This window comes from Ambystoma mexicanum, chromosome 13 (genome assembly GCF_040938575.1).
Source record: "Ambystoma mexicanum isolate Mex_15411 chromosome 13, UKY_AmexF1_1, whole genome shotgun sequence".
Classification (NCBI taxonomy): domain Eukaryota; kingdom Metazoa; phylum Chordata; class Amphibia; order Caudata; family Ambystomatidae; genus Ambystoma; species Ambystoma mexicanum.
In genome coordinates, this window is record NC_090938.1 from 618,250,106 (window position 1) to 618,262,458 (window position 12,353).

Genomic DNA, 12,353 nt, shown 5'->3' on the forward strand with positions numbered 1-12,353 from the left:
ATTTTAACTGGTTGTGTAGGTATTCGCGACTATCTGGGTGTCACCTAGACCAACTACGCGGACGACACCCAGATACTCATCCCTATCACTGATGACTACGTAACTGACTCAAAAGCACTTAATGATGTTTACATAGTCATCCAGGCATGGATGGCGCATCATGGGCTGTGCTTAAACGATGAAAAAACTGAGCTACTTATCCTAGGCTCTCACATCAGACTTCAATTGGACCCTGCCTTCAAATCATTCATTATCGATGGGAACACCATCAAGGTTTCAAATGACACAAACTCTAGGCATTTACCTGGATTCCACCTTGTCACTCATGATACAAACGTATTCTGTGATGTCAGCTTCTGCATATACATGCAAACTTATAACAGCATGTAGACCTTTCCTCACTGCCACTAATTGCATTATCCTTGCTAGAACCCTCATTATGGCCAAAACGGACTACTGTAACGCCCTTTACCTAGGGACTAGCCAAAGAAACATCAACAAACTTCAGGTAACCCAGAATAATGCCATCAGGGCTGCACTTAACATTCCTAGGAATCTCCATATAGCGGACACTCGACGAAGCCTACATTGGCTACCCGTCGCTCACAGAATATCACTCAAAACCCTTGCTCTGACTTATAAGTCCCAGGCCAACCATGCCCTTGTATACCTCACTAACCGCTTTACTGCCCACACTACCACTAGGCCTTTGCGATCTACACAAACCCACTCACTATCTATACCCAGATTCAAGCTCCAGAAGGCTGAAGGATCCAGCTTCCCAGTTCTTGCAGCTAAACTGTGGAGCACACTACCCTCTACACTCAGATCATAACCTTCTTACTATTCTAGCTCTCCAAGCAGGACCATGCTGCCCAGCGCACATAAACCTCTTCCTTACTACTGCCTGGACCTATAACACATTGCCTCACCCCCTATCCTTGCTTCTACCACTACACTCTGTCACCCTGTAACTCCTGTACTGTAACTCCTGCACCCCTTATCTTATCTGCAACTTGTGTTTTACTAAGTGCCTCGCTGTACTCGGCATCGTCCTTACTACACTATGTAGCTGTGATACTCTGTGTAAAACCTCCGCACCCTCCACTAGTATGTACTTACATTATGTAACTGTTGTACCTTGTGTAAAATTAATCTACCCCCGCTAGCACGTACTTATTCCAGCTAAACCTTCTGCAATGTACCTCTTCGTGATCTTACCCTTCGACTCATAGTACTTGGCAATTACTTCACCGTACGGTACCCTGCAACTGCTGCACTGCTTGCCTGTACCTTTACCTGTAATCATCCTGCACCTACTCAAGCATTGCGCCTAGTGGCCTTCGGGCTAGGCGCTTACTATACCTTGTAACTGCTGCACTACTTGTAAACTTCTGTGCATATCTTTGTAACTGATGTACCACAAGAACCTTACCTTTGTAACTGCTGCACTACCTGTAAACCTTTGTACTTGTCTGTGTAACTGTTGTACCACAAGAAAATGCGCCCAGATGCCTCCGGGCGAGGCGCGCAATACAAATAAAATAAATGCCATATTTTGCATTTAGCCTAATTGTGTTAGTTGGCCATGTCTCACACTTGGCCTAGTTGTGCAAGGTAGCCATACCTTGCTTTTGGTCTTTTTGCGTTGGTCATACATATCTTGAATTAAGTCCAATTGTGCAATGTACAAAGATGGAACGCAGGATGCAGACATTGTTGCCTCTACAGCTAACCCATTTTTCTCCTGCGCACACTGCTCCTTGGTAACCTAGTGGAAGGCACAGGCTCATTCCACACACCCTGCACTCACATATTACACAAACACTATTGCACAACACCTCTGCCATAAGAATGAATCTACCTTTAATGACAACAATTCGAATTGTAGCTTCCTACATAATTCTCTGTCTCCTAAAACACAATTCCAACCCTTGTTATTGCAGAGTGTACCACTGCTGAGCTCATCCACACACCATTCAGACAAGTGTGGCTAGCAGGGTCTTGTCCACCCTGACATATGTTTAATGACTGAAGTGTGTTGTAATGTTTCTTGGTAGCTGGGGTGATGACATCACCGTTCATGGAATGTGGTGAGGTCAGTGTGAGTGGAGTGTTGGTGTGTTGTTGTCTGAAGGGGATTCTATGCTTGGCAGTTGGAAGTATGCTGACTTGGAAAGGACATGCCAATGTTTGTTCCTGGCAATTGAACTACAATAAACCTACTTAATAACGTACCTGCTGGCTCGGGTGTCCTTCAGCTTTCAAGTTATTACAAAGTGCTCACATGCATATTAGCACTCCCAATTTTCCCCAATATTGACTCCGGTCTTTCGGAGGGCGTTCGACCAAACAGCACGTTGGGACCGTAATTATGGTGAAAGGCGCTATACAAATGACAAAAATGCTTGAATGAATGAATGAATGAGAAGCAAGCGGTCAAAAGAAGACAAGAAAAATGTTTTGGACAGAGTTCAAGTTATCAGACCCAAATTAGCCCGACATATTTTGATCTGTTAAACGTTTTGGGGATCTTCCTCTGGGGCAACACGAGTTGTGAAGTGTACAACACGTGGTGATTAGGTACCTCTATATGTGAGAAATACCACTCAGACAATACCGAAACATATTTTCTGGCCACATTAAATAAAAAAGAGACCTCAAATGTACGCAGCCAACCGAACACAGGAGACGTTTAGCCCCGTGCATAACATGTTACTCTCCATGTCAGCTGATCGACCAACACATAGAGATCTAGACAATCAAAAACGAGAAACTAAACAAGGGAGTTCTCTAGGATGTGACTAGGAGGATTATACACGTTATTCAGAGAGTGATCAGATAGAGTGGAGTCCAGTTGCAGGGGATGGAGCTTAGTCATCCATCTTAGAGAGGCTGAAGTCACCCATTCTAATGAAAGGCCCCACAGCGGGAAGGGGTTCAAGAAAAAGATCATGAACAGGTGGGAGATGTGAAGGGTGGTGAGAAAGGCAAAGGGGGAGAAGTTGGGTAGATTTGTATTGGAAAGAGGGGATAAAAGTCATATGGAAGAAATGGGTCACACCTTGAGTCCGTGCTGATTATTAGGCCAACACCCCCACCTGTTGTTGTGTCTTGAGGTGAGTGTGAGAAGCGGAAAAGTCAGTGTGGAGGAAAGCGAGTGAGGCAGTGTCATGGTGGGGGGGGGGTGTCCAGGTTTTAGTAACTCCCATTACTGATAGTTTAGGTGGATGCGAGTCAAAGTGGTCAGTGAAGAAAGATGCTTTGTTGCAGTGGGCTTGGGCATTCCAAGGCAGCAGAGTAAAGGAGATGGGGGACATGGAGAGGTTGAGAGAGGGCAGTAGGAGGTTGGAGAGTAAGATAGATCAGGTTAGAGTGGGAGTGGCATGAGATGGGAGCAGGTAGAGTGCCGCTTGGAGGTCAGCAGAGGGTATGGGTGGGGAAACTGTAGGACTCTAGGATGAGGGAAGATATATACTCCTTGAGAAGGGGAGCGAGGACAGTGAGGAGTAGAAGTACATTAGATGGTAGCATGGTGGAGTGGAGGAAGTAGGAATATCATAGAGGGGGTTGAAAGGGCCCAGTGAGGTTGGGCAGAGGTAAAGGGAGTTGTTGCGTACCTATTTGCCTTCGTAGGTAGGCCAGCATTATACAGGTGAGATAGCAGTAGATCGAGCAGGGTAATGGATATGGTGAATGTAGGGAATGCATCTATGCAAAATGGATGACTGTTGGTCAAAGGGCATCGGGCAAACCAAACGTCAGTGGTGGAGGTGTAAAATCGGAGCCTTAGATAACCAAAATGCAACTCTGCATGACCAAAGTACAAGGTAATGTACATTGAAATATATATTGATGGTAAGTCAAAAAGGGGCACCGGGGGCAGGCCCGAGCAGATAGTGCTAAGTTAAAGGGCACGTCTGTAGCAAGGAGATGTGTGATACGTTGGATATATATGGTGAAGAGAGGGGGTGGAGTAGTCCTACCAGGTGATACCAGGGCCAAACAGTACCTGCTCCAGTCCGTGGAGCCCTTTGCTGTGGACGCCAGGTGCAGGGACGTCATATCACTAAAATGCCAGGGGTAGCAGAAGTAGCATCACATGACCCTTGACCTCTGATGACATCACAAGAAGTGACATCATTTAACCCCACCCCGAAGTGATATCGCGGGAAGCGATGGAACACAGCATTTCACCCCTTGACAAAAACAGGAAGTGGCATCACATTGCAATGTACACTACGAAAAATATGGTTACGATATCACTATAAAGTGATATACATGTCATACAAGAATGGATCGCCATATGTATCATTAAGATCAGTGTGTATAGGCCCATATTAGCAACTTACTGTGAATGCAAGCAGACGTCCAAGGTCAAATGATAATGATGTGTTATTATATAATACTTACGCTGAAGCGCTTTATATTGAAAAAATCTACATAAAATTTCACCCAACCTGTGTTGGTACTCATTTATCGACCTCAGAAAGATGAAAGGCTGAGTTGAGGTGTTTAAGAACAGGACAGGGGGGTAATTCATAGATTTCAGCGCAGAAGCAGCGCACGCTAGCAGCGCAGAGAGGGAGTGTGCGCCAGCGTGCGCCAGCCGTGTGCGCTAAATAGCCTTCTGGCGCACCGCACATTCATGGATTTTCCATTTTCAGCCTTGGCGCAGCGAACATCCCGCAGCGCAAGTTACGCCCCCAAGAACGCCCCTTGCGCAAGGAAAAGCCATTGAAATCCCCAATATGGTGCAAAGGGCCACGCTAACCCTGGACCAGTTTACAGGGCAGCTACACTGTAATCGTGTGAAAATACTACGTGTACCCCGCTCACGGCAGCCAAAACGCGTGAAAATGTATTTGCGGACCCCCTCCAAATACCCGTACCCCGCTCGTGCCAGGCCTATCGCATGTAAAACTCCCCACGCACCCCTCGGAATACGTGTACCCCGCTCGTGGCAGCAAAATCACGTGTAAAACTCCCCGCGCACACCTCCGAATACGTGTACCCCGCTCATGTCAGGTAAATTGCATGGAAAAAGTCCCCCCTGTGGTCTGGGCTGCCTGTGGGGCATGCCCAGGGGTGATGGGCTGCCTGCGGGGCATGCTCAGGGTGGATGGGCTGCCTGCAGGGCATGCCCAGGGTGAATGGGCTGCCTGTGGGGCATGGGGAGGTTGAATGGGCTGCCTGCGGGGCATGGCCAGGGTGGATGGGCTGCCTGTGGGACATGCCCAGGGGTGATGTGCTGCCTGCGGGGCATGCCAGGGTGGATGGGCTGCCTGCGGGGCTGCCTGCGGGGCATGCCCAGGGGTGATGGGCTGCCTGCCGGGCATGCCTAGGGTGGATGGGCCACCTGTGGGGCATGCCCAGGGGTAATGGGCTGCCTGCGGGGCATGCCCAGGGTAGATGGGCTGCCTGCGGGGCATGGGGAGGGTAGATGGGCTGTCTGCGCATATTCCAGGGGTGCACGTGGACTTTTACATGTGATAGGCCTGGCCCGAGTGGGGTACGTGTATTCCGGGGGTGCGCGTGGACTTTTACACGCGATAGGCCTGGCGTGAGCAGGGTACGTGTATTCCGGGGGTGAGCAGGGAATTTTACACGCGATTACGCTGGCGCACGCGGGGTACATGTATTCCGCTGGTGCGTGCGGAGTTTTACACGTGATAGGCCTGGCGTGAGTGGGGTATGTGTATTCCGGGGATGCGCGTGGACTTTTACACGTGATAGGCCTGGCGCGAATGGTGTACGTGTATTCTGGGGGTGCGCAGGGAGTTTGACATGCGATTACGCTGCGCGAGCAGGGTACGTGTATTCTGGGGGTGCGCGTGGACTTTTACACGCGATAGGCCTGGCGCAAGCGGGGTACGTGTATTCCAGGGGTGCGCATGGACTTTTACACGCGATAGGCCTGGCGCGAGCGGGGTACGTGTATTCCGGGGGTGCGCGGGGAGTTTTACACGCGATTACGCTGGCGCATGTGGGGTACGTGTATTCCGGGGGTTTGCAGGGAGTTTTACACGCGATAGACCTGGCGCGAGCAGGGTATGTGTATTCCGGGGATGCTCGTGGACTTTTACACGCGATAGGCCTGGCACGAGCGGGGTACGTGTATTCCGGGGGTGTGCGTGGAGTTTTACACATGATAGGCCTGGCGCGAGAGGGGTATGTGTATTCTGGGGGTGCGTGTGGACTTTTACACGCGATAGCCCTGGCGCGAGCGGGGTACGTGTATTCCGGGGGTGCACGGGGAGTTTTACACGCTATTTGGCAGTGTGGGCCCTCCCAGGTGAGCCCTCCCCTCCCCATGCCCCACAGGCAGCCCACACCACAGTGAACCACACCACAGCACTGGCCATGCACCACTGGCAGCCCATCACCCCAGGTCATGCCCCGCAGGCAGCCCATCACCCCTGGTCATGCCCTGCAGACAGGCCAAATGGCACCATGCACTTGGGAGCCCCGATGCATGTCCCCCACCCCACCCCCAGTGACGGGCACCTGCCAGCAGGCCCCGACTCATGTCCCCCACCACACCCCCAGTGACGGGCACCTGCCAGCAGGCCTCGACTCATGTCCCCCATCTCACCCCCAGTGACGGCACCTGCCAGCAGGCCCCGACTCATGTTCCTCTCCCCACCCCCAGTGACGGGCACCTGCCAGCAGGCCCCGACTCATGTCCCCCACCCCACCCCCAGTGAAGGGCACCTGCCAGCAGGCCCCGACTCATGTCCCTCACCCCACCCGCAGTGACGGGCACCTGCCAGCAGGCCCCAACTCGTGTCCCCCACCCCCAGTGATGGGCACCTACCAGCAGTCCCCGCCTCATGTCCCTCACCCCAACCCCAGTGACGGGCACCTGCCAGCAGGCCCCGACTCGTGTCCCCCACCCCCAGTGATGAGCACCTGCCAGCAGTCCCCGCCTCATGTCCCTGACCCCAAACCCAGCGACGGGCACCTGCCAGCAGGCCCCGACTCATGTCCCTCACCCAAAACATCATGACAATCCAGACCCATGGCCCTTATGGCCACCCAAATTTCACCCCAAGCCACCCTAGTCCAAACACCCAACCAAGCATACCATCCACTCCACATTGAAATCCCCATGTCATGATAGATCCCAAATAACCAGTATGCCCATGAATACATGTCCGTCGCACCCACACAATGACGACACATGAATGAGAAAACCCACATTGTGACATGCACGAAACCTATGAGAGAAGACCACACAAATGAAGTTAAAAAAAATGTATTATATAAAAAACAGAATGAATAAAAGGAAATTGCACAAGAAAATAAATAATAAATAAAAGTCTGGATGTCCATAATAAAGGAAAAACAAAATTATGCAGAAATCAATAAAATCCAAAGTAAAAGGCCTCCAAAGCATCCCTCCATAAAACAAAATCCAAAGTCCAAAAAAAGCAAACCATTCCTCCATGGTGAAAAACAATAATAAAGTAAAATCCGGTCCATAACTATGTACAAATTTAAAATCAAGGGTCCATGAGCCCAACATCCCAAAGGAAACCTAACAAAAAACCTACCTAATAAATAACTATTTACAAAAAGGCGGGGTATAGTCCATGCGCCCCAAAGGAAAAAAAAAAGAAAGGAAACCTACAACTACATAACTATTTACAAAGGCGGCGGGCTAGTCCGACGGCTCACTCATTGATGTCCCCGGCCAGGGCATCATCGAACTCCACTTCATTGTTCCCTGACCCGAGGTCTCACAGGGATGCAGCCATGGCCTCCTCCAACTCCCTGCGAGTTGCCTCGAGGCACTCAGCCCGCCTCAATGCCCAGCGCATGGGGTTCTCCGCCCTGACCATTGTGAGCCGTGCCTCCTCCGCCCGCCACCGCTCTGCATCGATCTGCTGGCCCAATCACTGCCACACGGAAGACACTCCCAATCCAGGGTCCTCCTGCCCTCCGGCCGATGCCTGCCCCTGTGATGTTGATGGCCCCGAGCCATGATCGCTCCCACTCTGAGCCTGCTGCTGCCGTGTACGTGCCCTGCCTGTTGATGCCTGCACATCCTCCTCTTGCTGGGGTCCATTTGTTGGGGTGGCCACCCCTGCTGGACCTACGACGCCCGACTCTGGCAGGGATGTGTCCTCCACCAGCCTGGCCGCTGGCTCAGGGGCAGCTCCACAGGGTTCTCAGGTGATAATTGGGCAGGAAGATGGCACGGAGGACGACTGGTGCATAGGGTGTTCAGTTGAGGAGGGGGTCACTAGAAGATCCAGCACACGGAGGAACCCAGCGCCGGTGATCTGTCCTAGTAGGCTGACGCGGTCAATGAGGTATTCAAAATGACATGCATTGTCCTCACGAGAACTCTGCACGCCATCCCGAATACCACGTTGGCGCAACGCCACCCCAGCTAGGACAGGCTCAATCCAGTCACGGATTGCCACATCTGCAGGGAGAGGAAGGCCAGTTGTTGTTCGCACATCCCCTCCCTGAAAACGGGTCTGGACAAAGGCATCCCTGCTGGTGCGGGATGATGCAGTCACAGGATCGGGGACAGGATTACACACAGGCACCTCCGCGGCAACCTGTGCTGCCTCCTGTCCCCTGCCCCTGGACTGCACCACTAGAACCAGTGGACCCCCCCTCCAGGCCCCGTGCGTGGGCCTTCCATGGCCTCCTCCTCAACCCCCACCAACCTGGATGACTCCGTGCCATCTTCCTCCATAGGCCCCTGTGGGGGCTCAGCTGCCCCTACTGCTGCCGAGGAGTCCACCTCCAACCTCCGCTCTTGGACCTTCCAACGGCAGCTGCGGCCATGGAGGCAGCACCAGACTCCTCACTCCCGGAAGAGATGACTATGTGGGAGGAGAGCTGGGCCTTGCGTCTCCGGCTGGCGGTGGGATCCCTGCTGCTGTGCTCCACAGCACCATCTCCTTCCTCTTCATCAGTCGACGCTGCAGACAGGGAGAGACAGAACACAGGCATCAGGGCACTGTACAATGGTCGGATACGCACATGACAGTTGCACATGTGTGGCAGTGTCAAACCTCACAGATGCCATCACACTCCCCAACACTCATATCATTTGAACCCACACACATGCACAAATTGACAGGAATGGTGCATCAGGCAGCAGCATCCATATACACACAACAGCATGAACATCCAAAGGTCAGCTAGACGTCACAAGCAACACAGGGAGTGCCTAACACATGCACACACGCCAACAGACAGACATGCATCTGTACATCTCCACCACCTGTCACAGTACAATCATCGGCAACTATGTCACATCTGCCAATCGGGTTCTGTCACATGCATCCATGGCGTATCACAGTCGCTCACATGTCAAACACACACACGCACCTGTATGCCATGCACGTACATGAAGGTGGAACCAGCATCCATATGTCACACCCCAACCATGTCATAGTACATACACAGAAATGCTAACATGTGTGCGTCTCCACATGCGGTTGTGCATCATGCTTTGGAACACATGCACCATTGATGTGCATCACACATGACTGGACTCACATGCAGCACGGTCATGTCCCTGCACATGCACATCCATACATTGCCCATTTCAGACATATGTCCAAGCTGCACACTCCTGGCACACCTCAACATGCACTGCGTCCAATAAGTACATAAGTACGCATGGACACTTACCGCTCGACTCCGGACCGGTCTGCCTCTCGAGGACCTGGCGGTGAAGCACAGGGTTAATGCGTTCCAGGACCTTCATGTCGTCGGAGGTAAGGTGGACCCGGCGCCTCACTGCAGTCACTACTTCCAAGAGGCGCCGGCCATTCCTGAGGGTCCTGGACCTGAAGTCCTCCCAGCACTTACGGACGTGTGGTAGGTCGCGGGTTGCCATCCCCTCCACGGTTATGGCAACCACGATGTACTTCCAGATCCTCTCCCGTCCATCCTTGTCAGCGCATCTTCTTCCGTAGAGGGCATCATAATGCACCAGGACTTGCTCCACCAGGATACCAACTTCTCCGGCAGTGAAGCTGGTAGCCCTCTGCCTCTCTGGCTGGGGTTCGCCAGTGGTCTCCGATGGTGTTTGCCCCGACATGGCAACCCCCGAGGCAGGTGTGGGTGGGCAACTCGGGCCTGGTGCTGGGCTGTGGAGCTATGGAACTGCAGTCGGGAGTCTTCTGTTCCAGCAGGGGTGGTCACAGCAACTGGACCCCTGCAGATGGCTGACATGCAGGCACCAAATAGTCATTCATTAAGCACATTACCCAATCACAAAACAGCCAGGCCCAGGCAGCTCAGGTTCAACCAATACCCCTAAGCACCACACAAGGGGACGGGAAACCATCCTCTACAAAGGAACCAGTTTTGTCTGACTGTGTGGGGCATTTGAGAAGTAGCTGGGGGAAGGTATTTGTTAGAGGTTGGCAAGCTGGAGGTGTTTTTGGGGGAGCTAATGAAAAGAGTTGGAGGGAAAGAGTAATGAAGTTGGAGGAGGGTGTTTTACTATTTTGAGGGAGAGCTTGATTGAGGAGGTTGGGGCAGTTGGAAACGTATGGAGGGGAGAGTTGGTGGTAGCAAGGAGAACTGTTACGTTGTTGGAGGAGGAGTTGGTACCATTTGGAGGGGGAAAGTGTGACGAATCAACTTTCGGGGCACCATTGGTCCAGGGACAAATATCGGTTTCTGAACTGTCAATCAGCCACACACCTCTAGTACACCAGAAGAGATCCAGACAGATGGGAAACACAAGCAAATTATAAACCTCCTTGTCCAATTTTGGTAAAATGGACGGAACGGGAGGCTTATCTATGCAAGGTCGTGGATCGTTGGTTAGTGGCAACACAGTGAAAATACAATTATTACCCAATGATAAAAGTGACTGTCCAGTGAAGGTTGTATACGAATATCTACTTTATTATTATCCTACATACAGTTCTAGCACACTACAAAATACAGCCCACCCTGTAAAGGAATGCAGAGGACAGACAGTTTCATATAAGGAAAAGGGATGCACTCTTGATACTGGATACAGGAGGGTAATCGGAAAAATAATGAATCGCAATAGTACAAGGATACTTGGTGTCGGGTAGTCAAGGAGGGTCCCTTCTTTTATGAAGAATTCATGTTGCGAGTGCCATATTGATGATTGGGGGTCTGCCAAACTGGGGCCAGTTTACTTTTAGTTCAGAACTGATACAATATTATCTTGCACGCATGCAGAAAGATAATGTATGAAATCTACCAAATGTAAAAACATACATGTACCAATGATAAATTGTGAATCTCAATATAAATGCCCTTTTTTTTACAATCAATCAGAACATAGGGGTTAGGGCTCTCTTGCAAAATGCACTTTGACTTCCAAACAGGTTTTCAGATGACAAACGTCAGGTAAATAAGTAATCCCAATCTTTTGCGGTCAGCATCTGCACAAATAGCCTTGGGTTTATGGTCTGATAAGTCTTGTAGATAGTAGATATAATCTCCTGATGTTTGAGAGGGTGACCAGAAGAGTTGTGTTGTTTATTGTGGTCACTAGTAAAACATGGGATAAGCTAAATGCCTAAACTATTTAGGAGTTTCAATTGTATGATAAAGTGGGAGTCTTGTAGATTGGAAAAGTTGCAAGGGAATAGATGTTATCTTGCCCTTTGTATTGAAATCTTTAGAGGGGATTATTCATTTGTTCGGTTAAATATTGTTCCAGGTCATCTGAGGTTGTATGTAGCCGCACAAACTTGAAAGGTCTCTTAAAGGTGCCAGATTGTCTGTGGAATGGAGATGGATATCTATAGTTCAAGTCAAATAAAGGGTAAGCAGATATTCCTCTATTTGCTAAAATAAGTCAGCAAGACCGTGTGCAATCATGCTTAAAGTTAAAAGGTTTTAGGCCAGTTTTACTAGCAATGAATTATGTTTTCAATAGTAATGTTAAAACCATGCACCAACGTCAGGACCTACTACAACCAATCCCAAGAAGAGGTGTGTTTTAAAATATGATCTGAAGGTAATAATGAAGATAAGGTTGACCAATGAATATGTAAGAATTGGGGAAAGATGGGATTTCTTGGAAGAGGTTTTGTCCAATCGTATTTGGTGGGTGGAGATTAATAAATGTTTCTGGGAGTGTTTTTTGTTGCAAACAAAAGTTTGGTCCTGCAACACCATCTAACGCTCCCCAGAGCGTTTGTACAATAAACGTGCTTTATGTACAACTGTGTACTTGCTTCTTAAGTGGTGGGCCTGTTTTTGGTTAAGGTGATTAAAGGTTCACGCCCAGATTTGGTGATCCAGATAGGAGCCCAGGCATTCCAGGATGTTGGGGGTCTTCTGTCCACACCTCTCAGCTATGGCACCTCACGTCAGGAACCTGTCTT